Source organism: Mesocricetus auratus, unplaced genomic scaffold (genome assembly GCF_017639785.1).
Source record: "Mesocricetus auratus isolate SY011 unplaced genomic scaffold, BCM_Maur_2.0 Super-Scaffold_100057, whole genome shotgun sequence".
Classification (NCBI taxonomy): Eukaryota; Metazoa; Chordata; class Mammalia; order Rodentia; family Cricetidae; genus Mesocricetus; species Mesocricetus auratus.
In genome coordinates this window covers 3504259-3522075 of record NW_024429233.1, presented here as the reverse complement: position 1 = coordinate 3522075, position 17817 = coordinate 3504259, and positions in this window count along the sequence as shown.

The window sequence follows — 17817 nt, the reverse complement described above, 5'->3', positions numbered from 1 at the left end:
AGTTAGTTTCCTGGCAGTCACTGCTGGTTCCACTACATTGCTACTTGAGTTGGATATCACCTCAAGCATCTGCTCCTGGTTTAGAAAAAGACAGCATTGGAGATGGAGCTGTCATTTGAGGAAAACCCTTCCTTCATCTGTCACTCACTTAGGAAGAGAGAGTAGATAGGGAGGGTGGGGTGAAGCCCCACAGGTGCAAAGTTCTAAAGGTCAGAGGGGGGCTTGTATGTCCTGTTTGATGACTCTCTGCCTTCTCACCTTGACTCAAGGGTTCTCACTTAATCTGAGTCTCACTATCTTGGCCAACTGCTTGAAGAGAAAGCTCCACAGATGCACCTGTCCCACTCCTCACAGTACTGGGATTACAGACATGTTTGTGACCATTCCTAGCTTTTTAAGTGGGTACTGAAGACTGAACTGGTGCATCAAGCAATCTTATCCACAGACCCATCCCCCACTCCCATCCTATTATTTCTTAATGCCTGAATTAATTGATTCTCTGTGTTGTGTGTTATTTTAACATCCAAATTCGAGTCAGTTAGCTCTGTCTTCCTGAAGCCAATTGTGTTGTTTAGAGTGTAGCAGGAAGCACATGAACTCTAGCTTGGAGATCATATCCTTACAGATAACATTCACTGGAGCCTGTTTAAATATTGGCTGGGCCAGGCCACTCAGAGGAGAGTTTTCTGATTCCAGAATTGATATTTTGGTTCATTGGGGAGCCCAGGAGGAAGAGAGAGGATGAAAAATGCATTTTAGTGCTCCACTCTCCACTGTTTAGACCTTTAGGTTTTTACCGAGGAAAATACTTATCTTTGACAGCCAGAGAATCTTCTAGAGAAAGCACAGGTAACTGATGAATTTTCAACAGCTCATGCAACAATTACAAATAAGTGAAAGAAGGTAGGTGACTTTAGTGTGTGTATTCCTGTTTCTAGAAAGCTTAAAGTTTCAATCTGTACCTCAGATCCTACTGGCCTCATACATTCCTGTTTTGAAAAAGTCAGGAGGAAGATTCTGAAAACATTGGGTGGATATGCTGTGATCAACTAGTGATGTCTGCACAGATGTAAAATGTGTGAAGGGAAGTACAAGGAAATTCAAATACACTGGTGAGCAGCAATGACATTGACTGCACTAGGGGAATTGTTGGGAAAAGAAAATTAACTATCAGCTGTCAGTTCTAAATTTTCTTCTAAAGTAGATTATTTCTTCTGTGTTGAAGAGAGATGTGTAGATTCTGCTGAGGTTGAACAGGTAGAGGAAATTCCAGAGTTGCTAGTAGCTGTCTTGTCACCACCACAGGAGAAACTAACTTCATAATGAGAACAACTGGGAGATGTCAGAGCAAGGGACACAGAAACTGACTTCTGATAGTACCCGCGTCAGGCTAGACTCTGAGACTAACTTCTATGACACCTGGATCAGGCTGGACTTCGGTGTTGCTTAGTGAAGGAAAGCTACCCTAGGTCCAGTTGTAGAAACCAATTTCTCTTTTTGCTTATTTAAGTCAATATGAGGTGGGGGAGTATTATTTGCATTCCAAAATAGTCTAATAGGTTTCTGTGAAGAGCCTAGCAGAGAATACCTTTCCAGGTCACTTAATTTCCTTTGACTTTGAGTGATCTTATCTGTTAATGAAAAATAATAAACTTATCTATATTTGTTTAATAGGATTGCTGTAAAAACCAGCAGAGAGATAATAGATATTAAAGTTCTTTGAAAAATATACATGGAATTCCAAAAATTAAGTTTCAGAGGTATATATGAATAGAGTCGTGTGTGTGAGTTGTACACATATACAGTGTGGGAAGTGTAGTATGCACATTCTGTATGGGTGGTATGTGTTTGTCATGTGTGTATGTGTAAAGAAGTATAGGGAGATATGCAGTTTCTATGTGTGTATTATGTATATGTGACATGTGTACACTATATGTAATGTGTGTGTGCAACATGTTGTATGTGTCTATGTAGTATACAGTGTGTCGTTTGTGTGTGGTGTGAGGTTTGGAAGTTGTGTATGTGTTTGTGGTATGTGGTAATTTGGTACTTGTGAAGTATGTGATGCTTGGGATGTATGTGATGTTTTGGATATATGTGTTTGTTATGTAGTGTATTTGATATTTGATAATGTGTATGTATGTATTATGTTGGACACATGTACTATGTGTGAGGTTTCTGGAGTGTATGTGGTGAGTTTGTGTGTGGCATATTCCAGGCAAGAACAGTGGGTGACGTGTATGTAGCTGAGTGATGGTTTCTACTTTCCACTATTCTTTGTTTTTAATTTTGGAAGCTGACCCGCAGAGCATCTCATTGCTTCAACCTCCATCAAAGGCCATAAATTACATCTGATTTTCCAAAAGCTGTATCTATGTGACTAGACACTTTGCCCCTGCACATGCTGTCTTTGCATCATGTGTTTTCTTAGCAATCTGAGCCTTTGACTGAACTCAGTGATCTATCTCCTCCTGCTGCTGGCTGTGGCCCCACCATCACTCAGCACTGAGGTAAACTCCCCACAGAGCAGACCCTTACACTAATTTAAGTCTGGTAGCACAGTGTGAACCAACATGTTCTAAGAGATCCACCATGGAGTGCCTTACCCTCCTTGGGGATCAGAGTGGAGATTGGGTGGGGGACTAGGGGATCTGGTGGGGAGGGCAGGGGAGGATGGGAGGGAGAGGGAGCTGGGATTGATATGTGAAACAAGATTGTTTCTAACCTAAATAAAAAAATTCTATTTCAAAAAATAAATAGAATCAGAATTTACCAAGGAATTAAAAAATTAAGAGAGAGAGAGAGAGAGACAGTGTACAGGGAGCTTTGTTACCAGTTTTGAGTGTGAATGCCCCAACAGCCATCCTGCTGCTCTGACACTTGGCTTCCACGTGGTCCTTATCAGCTTTGGAGCCTTGTAACTGAAAGGAAGGAGCATCCTCCGCTCTTTTCCTACCACCCAAAGTTTCTTCTGGTTTGGGACTAAAAGATGAAGTCTACAGATTGAAACCCAAAAAGAAGCATTTAATTCTCAGGATCAGAGATGGTAATTATCAACGGTTCTGGGTTTTTTAAGTTATACTTTTTATATTCTGCATTCTTTGGTCCATAGTCCCATGTGTTTTTGTCCATTGTAGCACTGGCTTGAGCTCTACTACTGAGATACACCTCCAGCCCCTTCCTGGAGAAGGTTCTCTATTGCTGAGCCACACCGCAGTCCTCTCCACTGGTTCTTGCCACTGGCTCCAGCAGTTGTGTTTTGTCTTCTTTTATGCCATAGTTAATGAAAACATTCTATTCTCCACATCAAATCGCCTGGCTGAGCATCATCCCAGCTCTTTGGAGCAGCAGCAGCTGCTCCACACACACTGTCTCAAAGCTCTGTGAGGGGCCTTTCATATAAGTTCCCCAAACTGGAGGGGGCAGCACTGTACCCAGTACAGAAAGATTCTGCATTGAAAGTCTGATCATTCTAGTCATTCCCACTGTTGTTAATGATGTCATGTTCCCCTAGCCTTCCCCACTATTGCTGGCACTCCTCTCTCGGTATATCTTCTTCTTTGTGGCCTTATTCTGACAAGGATCTGAAATATTAATCAGAACAATTGAGCTCCCATCCCTTCTCTCTTCCCTCCCTCTTTTTCTCCCTCTCTTCCTTCCTCTTCCTTCCCGCCCTCCCTCCTCCCCTCTTTCTTCATTTTCAATCTGGCACATCCTAAGCTCAAATTTCCCTTCTGCCCCCTCACATGCTTATGAGGTGCAGGTCCAGAAACAGAGAAGTCTCCTCCCAGAGGGACAATGTACACTCAGTTCTTGAAATAGATTATTTCATTCTCACCATTACTCTTGGATTGAATTTTCAAGAATTTAATAATAACAGGGAAAAGTACCAGGGAAATTGTCTGATTCTTATTATATCAAGCAATTGTTAGCTGTAGCTATCACTGCTATTACAGAATACAGGAGCTTCTTGTGTATATTGGATCACCGGGTAAGTAAACAAGTGACAAAGAGGACAAACTGACGGTGGACTGGGGAGCACCCTGAAGTTCGAGGGGCTTTTGGGAAAATGAGCTCTTCTGTCTGATCCTTCCTTAGCTGAATGACTGTCCTTACTGAGAAGTTCTCAGTCATCCAGAGACATGTACCTCAGCAGTTCCATTTGTAGACAAGAACACCAACACCTGGGAATACAGAGGTATGTGCAAGTTTCCTTCTTATTGAAAGCTCTCCTCCAGAAGGGAGGAGGAGGCTCCTGAGCCTCAGGGGGTAAACAAAAGGTCACATGTCTGGGCAAATAGAAACCCTGAAGATTATCTGGGCAGCTCCCAGCAATATAAGCAGAGCAAACAACTACGGGGGCAGAGACTCTGAGCAGCCCAAGTGCAGGGAGGATTTCAAGCTGTGGAGCTGCCTGCCAGCTGTGCCAGGCTTACAGCTTTCATCAATTGTCACCCATGCTCGAGTGGGCTATGGGGCGACACTGCTGACTTTGAGTCCCTCACCCATACACCGGTAGTAATCCTAATAGAGACTCATTGGTTCACTGTTAGACTTCCGTGTAGTTATTGCTTAGTTTAGCTATGGGTTCCCCTTCTGCAGTAAATAGACATGTATGCTTCCTCTCCCCAGGAAAAGTCTGTCACACAGCCTGTGACTTTCACAAAAGCAGGTTGAACAAACTCCAGGTGCATGTCTTAATACTTGGTGGCCTTCAGCCTGTCATCATATACCTTTGATCATCAGCAGAGGTTTACTGTCTTTATTGGCAAGTTGGTGGTTACAATGATCTCTACCACACTTCTAAGGGAGAGCGTGGTATACCTGTATGCCCAGACTTCTCTGAGAAACAAACATGGAAACTTAAACTATTAGTAACAATGAGCTTGGAACAGTGCACACATTAAAGTTCCCCCATTCTCCTTTTACCAAGTACAATACAGCCAGGCCTTAATAGTTCAGATCTGTGTTCCAACTATTGTAGGTGATGAGACAGGAGGATTGCAAGTTCAGGACCTGCCTGGGCAGGGAATACCAGGAGAGTTTGGGCAACCTAATGAAACCCTGTCTTAAAAAAATTGTTAAAGTTAAAAGAGGGCTAGGAATATGAATATATATTCATATGTATATGGAGAGAGAGAGAGAGATACCAGAGGTATATTGTTTGCCTAGCATATACAAGGCTCTGTGTTTACCCCTAGTATGGAGAGAGGAAGAGATTAAGGAAGAGAGAGATAGGGGAGAGGTGGGGAGAGAGAAAAGGGGGAGGGAGGAGGAAAAGGGTGGGATGGAGGGAGAGATAGAAATTGAGATATACGAAGAGTACATTAAAAGCCTTGAGAAGCCCTTTTGGGGTGGGGGAAACAAGGGAACAAGCTAGGAGCTTGTTATTATGAAGAGAGAACAGTGAACAGTTTTTAGCCCCTGGCTGAACTAGTGTTCCATGGAATGCACTCTCTAAAATCCATATTAAATGGTCCCTTCAATATGCAAAGCATCAGCTTAGAAGCAAGTTGAGTTTATAATAAATGAGAGTATTTTGGACCATACAAGTTTGCACAACATGCCAGTTGGAGGCAAAAAGAACAGAACCCCTTCAACAATTAGTGCAGCCTTTACAACAGCTTGCACGTAGCTTTCTGAGAATAGGAAAATTACAATGTTTGTGATGGGGTTGTGTGTATGCCTGTAGTCAGAGTTAATAAAGAAACTGTTTAATTACTCATGTTTAGGCATAGCTGAAGCTGGGCTCATGGATTCCCTCCTTGTTCAGAGATGGCCAAATTCACTGGCATATGGGCACAGCATGATGGTAGATGGTGTTGAGGTTTGAGTTAATGTCTCCCAAACCTCATGTGTTTAAAGCTTTGGGCCCTAACTGGTGGTGCTGTTTGAGGAAATTGGCAGAGTGAAGTCGGAGGGTGTAGCCCAGCCTGGCTTCCATTTTCTTTGCTTCTGACCCTCTGAAGTGATAACAAGCCATGCTATATAGTTTCTTTGGCCGTTGACCAAGTCTCTCCCCAACCATGATGGACTGTGTCCTCTGAACCATAGTTCAGAGTTTTCTTCTGTTCAGTATGTTATCAAAGAAAATTAACACCGAGGGAGGAAGAGGGTGGAAGCTGCAAGGTGCAAAGACCCACCTCACCCTAAGGAAGTGAGGCATGTTCCAGCAGTTGGGAGGAAAATGATTGAGTGTGGCTAGATGGACTGAGCTTTTATTCATTTGTTTTCAGAGAAGTTTACTTTGGTTTATGACTCAACATTACAACAAAGGAGTGAAGCTGGGAATAAGAAATAAGGAGGTAGTTACCACAGAGGGAAGGTCTGGCCCACAGGCTTTGGGCAGATTTTGAGGCTGAAGAAAATTTGAACGATGAACAGATGAAGCTTAGGGAAAGCAGAAGAAAAGTTGGGGCTCTTGCCACTTGACAGAGAGAGGAAGCGGGGTGTATAGGAGAGATAAATCTTTATGTTCTGCAGAAAATGCTTATAATTGCCAACTCAGTATTCCTCTTCTATCCTTTTACTCCATGGCATTGTCATCTGAGAGACACAAATGAATGAGTGAGTGAGTGAGTGAGTGAGTGAGTGAGTGAGTGAGTGTGTCAGGAAACCAGTACTTCCAGATGGCACACACTGTTTGCAAAGCCCAGCCTTGAGAAGGGGCTGCAGTGCCTCTGTGATGTCTCTGCTCTGTATTTGGGTGGGCTGGCAGTGCAGACAGTCAACAAGGGTAAAGACTCAGAGTCCTGCACTGGCCTGATCACTCCCAGTGTGGAACAGGCAACTACTCATTGAAAATAGCAATAACTGAGAAAGAGGTGTGTGTGTGTGTGTGTGTGTGTGTGTGTGTGTGTGTGTGTGTGTTATTGTTGTTGTTGTTTTGATTGGCAATAAGCATGGAGCCTGGGGACTTGTACACACTAAACATGCCTTATACCGATGAGAGATAAACTCAGAAGGTTTTGGATTTTAAATAGATATGGTTATAGATATAACTATAGACACCAATACACCATTTAATTGTTGTAATGCCCTGCTTAACCACCACCAAAGAGTCCAGTTTAGATTGAAAAGATATTTGGGGATTACTAGGTATGGTGAACAGCTCGTGCCCCTGAGCTATATAGGAGCCTATAGAGCATAGGAACATATAGTTGAAAACTTTAATAACTCGATAGTAATTCAGCGCTGATGGCTCAAAGCAGGACCTCCATAGAAAGGGATGGTGTGCATCAGAGAGGCACTTCTTACTACTTATGGTTTTAACATGAAACATGAACTTCTCAGCTGCTAATCATGGAGCTTGCTGGGGCAGGCTCAGCAGGTTGGCTTGCCCTTCCCTTCCCTGTCTTCACAGAGTTACCCTTCATGCACAGCCAGAAGAATGAACCTGAATTTTTTCCATGCATGCTTTGAACTAGAGCAATAGGGACTGGCTCCTCAGTCCTACTTAGCCTGGATATTACAGCTAAAGAATTAGGGAAGACAATGCTGCCTTGGATGGACCACCAGCCACAGCCAACCCCTCTTTCAAGCTGGGGTTCCTCTCCTGATATTTCTCCTTTTAAAGATGTTCAAGAAGTAACACAATGGCCTTCTTTGTAGGGAATGTTTTCAGAAGTTTGGGGAAATTTCTTTGGAGACCTAAATTCCTATTTACCTTTTGTGACATGGTTTAAAGGGGAGAAGAAAATCCCATTATCTTCCACTTCCACAGTCTCAGCAGCAGGATGGAGATATGGCAGTTCCCAAAAGACCCAGTGCTGGGTATGCACCAGGATATCTACTGCTGCCATTAACAAACAGTCTTTAGCATGCAGTAACACTCTCCATCACAGAGCCCTGTGATAAGAATACTAGTGATGCAGTTGAACACAGAAGCACACTTTTGAAATAACTTCCTTGTCTAGAATTAAACAGAACTCATCTAAGTGGCACATTCAGGTGAATTCTATGAGAAGGATTCCCTGGAAAAGTGACTTCAGATCTAATTTCTCAGAATTGAGGTTCTTTTGAGAAAGGCATCTATAAGCTGGGAGATGCTGGGCAGCAGGAACAGTCTACAGCAGGGCTCATGTTTGAAGATTGGACCCCAGGGAATGCTCCTTAGACACCAAGGTCCATGGGGACTCCAGCAAGCTGATTCCTGCCATGTCCCCTGTTGGTTAATTAGAAAAACACTCTACACTTTTATACTGACAGGATATAAAAGTAATGTCTCAACCGACTTCATAATCTCCCTACTTAAGTCCATGGATTGGGTCTGAAGGGTCAAAGGTTTTACCACAAGTTTTTCCAGTGTAGGGAGTTTTCTTCTCCTCGATGGCTTTTGATTAGATCTAGAAAACAACCCCATACATTAGAAAGTCTTGTGACACTGCTGTGTGAGCACATTCATATCAGGGAGTTGATTTATAGGGGTCACTAAAATGTCATGCTCACCTTCTAACCTGGAATCTGCAGTTGGGAATCTTACTTAACACACAGATCTTTATCCACACAACTAAGGATAACAAACTACATGTGATGGCTAATTGTAGTGGTTAGCTTGACACACCAGGGAAGAAAGAACTGCCTTTATCAGACTGATCTTTGGGCATATCAGCAGGGCATTTCCTTGATTCTTGGTTGATGTCAGAGGCCCCAGCCCACATGGGTAGTATCATCCCTCGGCATGTTGACCTGGGATATAGAAAGCTAAAAACAGATAGCTGAACTGGAGCCTGGAAACAAGCCAGTAAGCACTATTTCTCCTTGGCCTCTGTTTCAGTTCATGCCTTCAGATTCCTGCCCTGAGTTCTAGTCATGGCGTCCTCAACAATGGACTATAATCTGTAAGATGAAATACAGTATTACTTCCCCAAGTTGCTTTTGTTCATGTTTATCCACGTTTAATCAAAGAAAGTATAAACCAGAACAGAGGTTGGTAGTGAGAATAGGGCATTCATTGGATGGACCTGACCATGTTTGTTTGTTTGTTTGTTTTGGAAGGATTGTGGAGGCTTTTGGAACTGTGGACTACTGAGTGCCCAGCATTAATGGGCTAATATGTGTGAGCTCAGAAGATACAATTTCTGAAAGAACTGCCTATAGTGGAAGCTTGACTTGAGAAGTTTCATAGGGAAGCAAAGACTTTATTGGGGCTATTTGTGTGGTTATTTTCAATTAATTTATAAAAGAGAGTCCTGTACTTACTGGGACAATCAATGCTGGTTAGATGGGGCTGAAAAGTCAGCTGTGATTAATAAGAGACTACCATCATTGAGCTGAAATCTTTTAGAAATATTATCTTGGGTCAGGGTACAGAAGCTCTGGTCCAAAGAAGGCCAAGGCTGCATCTTAAGATGGCAGCTGAACTTGGTAACTTGTAAGAGCCTTTCACATGGTATTGGTTTTGAAGGCATGATGGGGTCGTGGAGAACAACTTAGTCTTGGCACTATGGGATAGGGTTGAAAGAGATGACAGAAGACACTGGTGAAAATGAAGCCTCAGTTACAATGGAGACATTAAGGCTGAAAGAGTCATGAAGAGATGAAGAGAAGAGGATGATATTTGACACTGTGAGAGACCAGGGAAGATCACTGGAGTAGATGCAGCCTCAGTTGCCATGGAGACCCCAGGATATTGAGGACATAAAAATGGTGGGAGTCCAATCAAAAACAATGGCAGATATGGAATATAAGTGGTCCATGACACATGCTGCATATGATGCTTATGGTAGAACCAGTGGAGGAGAGCTGCCTGAGCCCTTAGGAGGCAGAAGATCAAGAGTTAGTCTCAGGTATCAGAAATTAAGCTATGTTGCTGGCCTTTGGTTTTGCTTTAGATTGTCTATTTTTATGCTCAGTTTATTCACTTTGGAAGTAAAAAATGTATGACTTAATTTGGATTATACAGGAGCTCACAGTTAAGAGACTTTAAAATAGTTTGGACTTTGCTCATCAGTCAGTGTTTAGCTGTGGGTGTCTGCCTCTGCTTCCATCAGTCGCTGAATGAAGCTCTGTTTCCCAGACTCTCTGGCAGTGGGATGGTATGCTGACACTCTCTGATTCATGTCTAAAATCAATATATGAGTGAGTACATACCATGTTTGTCTTTTTGTGACTGAGTTACCTCACTCAGGATGGTTTCCTCTAGTGCTGTCCATCTGCCTTTTTCTACATCCTCTCCAGCAAAGGGATTAATACAGGGCTGGTTTAACCCACAGAAACAGTTGACCTGAACCAGGGGGAGCTCTTGGACCCAAGATTGATGGCTGTGTGGAAAGCATGGGACTGATCCAGACCCTCTGAATGTGGGTGTCAGTCAGGAGACCTAGGTAATCTATGGGGCCTTGAGTAGTATTTATCCCTGGCATACAAATGGACTTTGGCTGCCTATTCCACAATGAGGGATGCTTTCTCAGTCTGGACTCTTGGTGGAAGGCCTAGGCCCTGCCCTGGATGAAATGACAGACTCTGGAGATCCTCCATGGAGGGCCTTACCCTCCCTGGGGATCAGAATGGAGATTGGGTGAGGGACTGGGGGGCCTAGTGGGGAGGGACGGGGGAAGAGGGGAGGGAGAGGGAGCTGGGATTGACATGTGAAGCAAGCTTGTTTCTAAGTTAAATAAAAAGGAAGAAAAAAAAAACCAAAAAATAGTTTGGACTTTTAAACTGTTGGAAATTTTAAAGACTGTGAAACCTTAAAAAGTTTTGATAAGTTTTAAATTGCTATGTTAACATAAGATCTTGGGGACAAGGTCAAGGTTATTGTTTAACAACTATATGTTTGTGTATAGAATTGATGAAGGGTAGACTTGTGACAGCTAATCTTGGCTGTCAACTTCACACACCTGGGAGGACAGAACATCAGTTGAAGAATTGATTCCATTAAATTGGCTTGTAGGCATGTCCTGTGGGACATTTTCTTATTGCTAATTATTGTAGGAGGGCCTACTCCACTGTGAGTGGCACTTTCGGACATGTGGACATGAGATGTATAAGGAAAGCAAAGCTATACGCAAGCAGTGCTCCTCCATGTTCTCTGCTTCAGTTTCTGCCTCCAGATTCCTGCTGAGTTCCTGCCTAGGCTTCCTTTAACATGAATTCTAACCTATACAATATAACAAACCATTTCCTCACCAAGTGGCCTTTGGTCATGATGCTTATTACCAAAACTAAACCAGAACACTAAATAAATAACCCTGGCTTATCTGTGTGTCCCTAAATCTGAGATGAAGGCAAAGATATGAACAATACTGCCCTAAGTCAGACAGCTCTTCCAGTCACTGGAACCTGGAGCTAACAATGAAGTCTTCTTCTTTCTTAGTCCTAAACCACAGCTTCTCTCCTCCAGGAATGTGATAGGTAAATTTTTATTGTATTAAGCCATAAAATGTATAATGACTTATACCATGGCTCTAAGAATATGACCTAAGGTTGAATATCTGGGAATGGTATAGATTTTTCTTCACCATTACCCTGGGCCTTGTGAACACCACTTCTAATCCTCTTTTCTTTACCTCATGGGCTACTCTTGCATTACTGTGACCATAAAGACTTGCAAGAAACAACTCAAGTTGGGAAAGATTGGTTTCAGGCCTGGAACATTCCCCACTGTGGTGACAGGAACATGAGGAAAAGCTTCTTACCATATGGTAGTCCAGGAAAGAGAGAGCACCTAGGGTTGGGTCTAGCCTTCAAAGGTTTACCCTAGTGACTTAACTTCATATGTAACTGTATTCTTAGGAGCTGGAACCTCCTAGAATAGCACCATGAGCTAGAAACCAAACTAAGCATTCAGCACAAGGGCCTGCCTTAGTTTGCTTTCTGCTACTGTGATAAATACCATGACCAAAATTAACTCAAGGAAGAAAGTATTTCATTTGAGTTACACTTATAGGTCATACTCTATCAGTGTCAGATATCAGGACAGGAACCTTTAGGCAGGAACTTAAGCAGAGGCCATGGAGGAATGCTTCTCACTGACTTGCTCCCCAAGACATGCTCAGCCTGCTTTCTTACACAATGCAGGATCATCTGCTTGGGATAGCATTTTCAGCATGGGTTTGACCCTCCCATATCAATCATCATTCAAGAAAGTGCTCTGTAGACTTGCCTGTAGGCCAATCTTAAAGTGACTTTCTCAGTTGAAGTTTCCTCTTCCTAGATAACTCCAGCATGTTTCTAGTTGACAAAAAACTAACTAGCACAGAGCCTGTGGAGGCTTTACATATTCAAAAAATAGCAATTACCCAGCATGTTTCTGTTTTTATGGTGGCTGAATGTATAGTCACTCTAGAGAATCAGAGAGCATCAATTTTGGAATATTCAACCTCTCTGTCCCATCCTAACATTTGGTCTCTCTCAGGAACCTTGCACATCAATTCTTCTATATTGACAGGGTTCCATCTAAAAAGCTCTCAAGATGTCACCCCAAGAAACCTCTTCCTGTAGTTTCATCTTCCCCTCACACCAGGGCCCAGCACAGAACTCTGCTTTACATCTTCATCCTCATCTGCTTGTGCTCTTCAGGAACACAATGAAAGGGGAAAAAGCATATTTTAGAATTTCTATCACCAACCCCTTCCCCCTGAACCCCAGGCAGGCATCACTCTTCCAACTGCCGCCCTCTGTACTGTATACTACCTTATCAACACTGGCCATAAGGTAGAACTCTTCAGAAGGCCCACAACACCACAGGGTCTGATCCTGGCCTTCTTGTTTATACTTACTCACATCACTTTCTATTCCAGTCCTGAGAATGCCTCTTTACCCCCTGCCATGCTGGCCTTTGTCTGAAATCCACTTCTCTTTGCTCTGACACTTCACTAGAACCTTAAGCCACAGAGAGTGTTTAGGATGTAGAGTGTGACTGGTTTTGCCCCTAGTCATTTCAGCATGCAGCCAAACTACCAATCAAAGGTTGTAGGCAACTGCAAGCTTAGTCTTTAAGGATTGTGGTCTATAGCCTTATGAGACCTGGAAAGGTAAAGACATTGAATGTTAAATAGACAGTTCTTACTCTAGAGGCTGTGTTCAGGAATGTTTGGGAGAGCATTCATTAAATAAATAAATGAATTAAATTCTCCTTTCTAGACTTCAGTTTTTCTCATGTATAAAACTTAGGATTTAGATTAGATCTCTAATTCTGACACTTTTCAGAAGCATTGTACTATTTATCAAGAAGCACAATATCTATCTGTCTGTCTATCTATCTATCTGAGACAGTCTTTCTGTATTTGGGCTGGCCTGGAACTCACTGTATAGTCCAGGCTGAACTCAAACATGCAAGTCTCTTGCCTGAGCATCCAGAATACTGTCTTCTTAATCCAAATGTCAATAAAAACAATAACAAAATAACAATAAAAATTGAATAGTATTCTTAATAATTTATAATATTATAAACTTCTTCTTTCTTTCTGTTTGGTAGCCCCCTTATTACTTCTGCTAACTTTTCCTATTTCTATTCTTCCCTAAAATCTCGACTCAAACTACGCAAGTTTCCTGTAGACTTAGGAAAGGATTGTTGTCCATTCTTACATTTTAAATTCAACTCATGCCATAGTGACCATAGCAAGGGAAGTTGTCACCAGGGGCCCAGGGAAGCAGGCAGACAACACACTGAAGTCTGTAGGAGGTTAATAAAGGGGCTGTTTGCAAGGGGTAAGGGGTAGTGAATCCACAGGAGGGAAGGGGAACAGCCATGCAGAAGGGACCAAAGGAAGAGAAAGAATGACAATCAAACAACCTACAGAGGTGGCACTGAGAAAAGTGATCTCCTTTCCTTTAGTACAGCACACACCACTCCCCCATCCTGACACACACACACATACACACACACACACACACACACACACACACACACACACACACACACAGTATCCAGACCTCAGCAGTGTGAGTAAAAGAGCCACCAGACAACCACCTTTCTCTGAGAACAAAGTTAAGAAAGCTTATGCAATAGCAATAAAAGAATGGGAAATAAGAGGCCTGTCATGGCTAAGCATTCCTCTCCTCTTGAGATTCATAACACATGAAGACTTTTGAGTACTAGGACATGTGCAAAACACAGAAGAAATAAGGCAGCACAATGCTGGGGAGGAGGTGACCCTTTCAGGCTCTGTCATATCACTTGGATTTGTCTCCCTAGAGTAAAGAACAAACTTGGGTTGACACTTTGGAAATCAATTTGGAGTTTCCTCAAGAATAGAACTACCATCTGATACTGCTATACTTAATGGAATCTGTGCCCACACTCATGTTTATTGCAGTCATTTTCACAACTGCCAATACATGGGAATGTGAGGATGACCTGGATGAAATATCTGTCACCCTGTTGATCACCCAGGTTTATTTGAGTGACAAAGCTGGTTAGATGGGTGTCATCTTCCTCCCTCACAATTCCTTGTGTGTCCCTACAGAAACTACATGTTTTATCAAAAAGGCCAACCTTTCCTGATAAGAAAGGACAGTTATTTGGCCTTAGTAAGTGTATATGAGTTGTGGAGATCCTCTATAGATGAATTTTATTCAATCATAAAGGAGAATAGAAAAATCATTCACAAGAAAATAACATGGACTGAAAATTATCATGCTATATGAAATAAATCAAACTGATAAATATTTTCCCTCATATGTGGAGTGTGTGTGTGTGTGTGTGTGTGTGTGTGTGTGTATGTGTAACATGAAAATACAAGGAGTTTACTTGGGAATTGTAAGGGAAGTATCAGGAAGGAAGAGGGTAGAACAAACAGATAAAAGGGGAAATGGGGTCTGTGATTGAAGAATATGGTGTGTGTGTGTGTGTGTATGTATGTATGTATTAGGTACTTTTCTGTTGCTGTGGTAAGCACTATGCCAAGGAAACTTAAGAAAGAGGCAGTTTAGTTTGGCTTATAATTCCACAATGATCAGAGTCTATCATGGTCAGAAATGTGGGAGCATGCAGGCATGGTGGCAGGATTAAGAAGCTGGGAGCTCACATCTTTAACCATAAGCACAAAGCTGAGAGAGCAAACTTGAACTGATGGAGGCTTTTAAATTCAGAGTCTTGCCTCCAGCAAGACCACACCTCTTAAACATCCCCAGACAGCACCATCAACTAGTGACAAGTATTCCAACATCTGATCCTATGGGGGACAATCTCATTCAAATCACTACAATATGAAAATGTCAAAATGAAACCTATTATTTTACATGAGCAATGAATACACACTAATGAAATAAGAATAAAGTTGATAAAAAGTTTCAGGAGCTGATAATGTAAGGAATCTTAGTTACCTATTAGTTACCTATCACACCAACAGGTTGTTTGATTCCAGGCCGAAGAACTGAGGCTGGAGACTCATTGCAAAGTACCAGTGGTCCTCTGCCCACATGGTCTTGCAGGCCCATGAAGTGCATAGCACACCTTCCCATTTTGTGTATTTACCTGCACATATCTCAGGAAGGTGCAGAGGATGCTATGATAAGGAATGATGGGTTCATTGGGGGGTAATCTCAAAGTATGTAAAATAAACAAAGTTGTACATATAAACATGAGACTTCTCTTCAAACACACAGAGGAGATAGAAAAATTCATAAACTGTTTCAGTTCTTACAGAAACAGGAGGCTGAGGCAGACATCAAGTTCAGTTACAAATGTAAAGCTATATTTCTTCATGATGTGGAAGTTGTGGCCCATGAATTCGATGGCATCTTAGTTGGATTAAGGACATCTGCTCATGCATTCAGAATTCACCTGGAAAAGCAAAGGAGGAATTTCAAAATTGTCACATTTGTAGGGTCCTTCTACTTGTCGCTTAGCTTCTGTTTAGAATATAGGACAAAGAAAAGTCCACATGACCTTGTATTTACTACTGAGAAGGCAGAAAATGTTATACAACAAATATTCTGTGGAAAGAATCTAACCCTGAGCCCATTTTGGTGGAAAATCTTTCTCTTTTCTGTGTTTTGACTGTACTGATGTCTCCTGCTATGGTTTGAATGTGAAATGTCCTAGCAAAGATTCATAGACTGAAAGCCAGATACCCTGGTGATACTTTGAAAGATACTGAAAACATTAGTATGTGGGTTCCAGATGAAGAAAGTAAGTCACTGAGGGAAGGTCCTTTTAGATCTTGTCTCTAGCACACCATCTTCTTCCCTGTTCTGTTGGCTTGAGGTTAGCATCCTCTGCACAGACTATCACTTCCCTTGAATTGTTCTTAATCTTGAAACCAGAAACACAGAGTGACTGAATATTGAACACTCTGGAACTGAGAGTCAGACTAAATCTTTGCCCTTTTAGGTTTTTGGGTTTTTTAATGCCCAGTATTTTGTCACAGATGAAAAATCAAATGGAAACAAGTTCACATCTTTAGAACCTAACTCCTGGTCTAATTGAACAGCTGAAAATGAAGACTGATCTTACCAGCTCTTCACTTGAATGTCTCACTACAATCATCTTAGGAACTGACCCCATCTTCCAGTTGAATGACCTCTCATTCACTTTTTCCATTTAGAAGATTTTTAAAATTTAGGTGTATGAGTGTTTGCCTGCATATAGGTTCCTCTAGTGGGTGTTGCATCCCCAGAAACTTGAGTTTTGGTAAGGTGTAGCCACCTGATCCAAGTGCTTAGAATCAAATGCAGGCCCTCTGTAAAAGCAGTAAGTTCTCTAAATTATCTTAAATTCTCTTCAGCCCCAGACATGTCACTCGAGTTGCCAGAGACTCCAGTTCTGTCTGTCAGTTTTTAACAGAGTATCAGAAATGTAACTCCCTTAGATCTTTCAGATGACTTAGTACTGACAATGAAATTGAGACCCAAGTAGGAAAAGTTATTTCTCAAGGGTCACTCATCAAGTAAGATGCTAGTAATTGGTGCATGGTAAGACCAAATACTCAGTGCCTCCATCTGTGGAATGTAGCAGTCACTCTTGTAATTAAGATAGGTGGTCCTATTTCTTTTTTTTTCTTTTTTAGGCATGTGCCATCACCGCCGGGAGACCATGGATTATTTTAAATAAATATATTATGTAGTTGCATACTTCAATCAAGATCCAGAATATTTCTAACTTGAGGTGGTCCTATTTCTAAGAACTATTTATTGAACTATTTATCTGTCTAAAGTCAAAGGAATTCTGTAAGTTTAACTCACAAGGCATAGATTAATCAGCCTGTCTGTTACAGAGCCAGACTTTCAGACAGAAGAATGTCTTTGTCTCATGGTTTATGTGTGCAATGAAAGGAGGGCCATGGTTAAGAAAGCAGTTGTGGTGCTGGCATAACTGGACATTGGTATGTAGAAGACTGCAGATAGATCGATGTCTATCACCATGCACAAAACTTAAGTCCAAATGGATCAAAGGCCTCAACATAAATCCAGCCATACTGAACCTCTTAGAAGAAAAAGTGGGAGGTATGCTTGAACAAATTGGTACAGAAGACCCCTTCCAGAACATAACACTAGTAGCACAGACACTGAGATCTACAATTAATAAATGGAACCTTCTGAAACTGAGAAGTCAACAAGACAAAAAGGCAGCCCACAGAATGGAAAATGATATTCACTAACTCCACATCTGACAGAGGGCTGATCTCCAAAATCTACAAAGAACTCAAGAAGCAAGTCTCCAAAACACCAAAAGATCCAATTAAAAAATGGGCTACAGAACTGAATAGAGAATTCTCAATAGAGGAGTCTAAAATGGCTGAGAGACACTTAAGAAAGTGCTCAACATCCTTAGCCATTAGGGAAATGCATATCAAAACAACTCAGATATCTTCTTACTCCAGTCAGAACTGCTAAAATTAAAAACACCAATGACAGCTTATACTGGAGAGG